Source organism: Chrysochloris asiatica, unplaced genomic scaffold, assembly GCF_000296735.1.
Source record: "Chrysochloris asiatica unplaced genomic scaffold, ChrAsi1.0 scaffold00165, whole genome shotgun sequence".
Lineage (NCBI taxonomy): Eukaryota > Metazoa > Chordata > Mammalia > Afrosoricida > Chrysochloridae > Chrysochloris > Chrysochloris asiatica.
Genome location: NW_006408683.1, coordinates 5974547 through 5976041, shown reverse-complemented (window position 1 = coordinate 5976041; position 1495 = coordinate 5974547). Strand labels below are relative to the sequence as shown.

Sequence of the window (1495 nt, the reverse complement as noted above, 5' to 3'; positions counted from 1 at the left end):
GGTGAGAGAAAGATGAGGCTTTCTGTTCCCACAAAAATACAGTCTTGGAAAACCTATGCAGGGTCACTATGAGTCAGAACTGCATTTAACAACAACAATAGTAACAACATAGACTGTTTTAAGTAGAATGATAATGTTAGCATTTTAAAGAAAACTAATCATGTATCTTTGGCTGTGTGAACTTGCAGTATTATTAGGAAGCATGCAGAGTTAAGCCCTACAGCCATTGGGGATGACCCAGAAGAATCACTAAATATAGTTAATTATAGACATATATAGAATTTTGTACATTTAGCCTGGTGTGGTGCTATAGGATAACCACAAGGTTGCCTTTAACCTCAAAGTCACTGGTTCCAACCTACCAGTTGCTTCTGGAAACCCTATACAGGGTCACTATGAGTTGAAATAGACTCAACAGCACTTAACAAACAAAAACAATTACATACAAGGGTAAGTATAAAAGTATTGCTATAAAATTGTAAAAACCTTTATAAACAAAAATATGAAAATGTTAAGCTGTGACACTGTGGGATCAGCACTGGACTGAAAATCACAAGGTCAGCAGTTCAAACCCACCAATTGCTCCTTGGAAACCCTATACAGGGTCGCTATGAGTCAGAATGACTAAAACCACTTAACAACAACTATTGTTGCCTTACATGTCATCTGTCTAGGTCTGTATACTTCTGAGGGTGGTGCTTTCTTCTCTCTAATCTTTCCCCAAAGAATTCTGGATTCTTTGATTTTCACCATCTCAGAATGGCAGTCTTGGCATTATCAAGGGACTAAAATTGTGCTTCTAATTAATGTTCTTTTAGTTTGGGGAACAAAAATAAATCTGAAGAAGCAAAATCAAGACTATAGGGTGGATGAGGTAAGGTTTCCCAAGAAAATTCTTGGAGGACAGTCCTTGCTGAGGAATGAACAGGTGCACTGTAGTAATTAAAAAAAGAAAAGAATTCCTTGGCATAACTTTTCTGATCATTTTCACACCAATGCAGTTTTCCATCTTCTTGAAACTTCTTCCTAATAAGCCCCCATGATCATCCTGTGTCTTTCAAGAAACTCCATCAAGATTCCTCTTTTGGAATCCAAAACACAATTATCATAACCTCTGAGCTGACCGCTCTGCTTTGGATTTTTTCTAAGGCACACAAACAAGACTAAGACAAATGTATTATTGAAAGATCTTGTCTGCAACCATTCACGGATCATGGGGACATGTTTTAACACATTTTGTTTAACACACACACACACATATATATATGGAAATCCAAAAGTACTGCTACTAGGATTCTAGGTCATACATGCATGAACTTATTCCAAATAAAATGTGTTAAAACATGTCTCCATGATCCGTGAATGGTTGCAAGGAGCTCTGGTAGTGTAGTGGTTACAAATCGGGCTGTGAACCTTAAGGTCAGCGGTTTGAAACTACCAGCCCCTCCGGGGGAGAAAGATGAGGCTTTCTACTCCCGTAAAGATTTACACCCTC

At 38.1% G+C, this 1495-nt stretch overlaps 1 protein-coding gene across 1 annotated transcript in view; it reads left to right on the top strand.

Moving 5' to 3' along the window:
* The window catches only part of LOC102831656 (chromosome unknown open reading frame, human C1orf101), a 274431-nt gene that overhangs the window by 45135 nt on the left and 227801 nt on the right, over positions 1-1495 (top strand). The window lies entirely within an intron of this gene.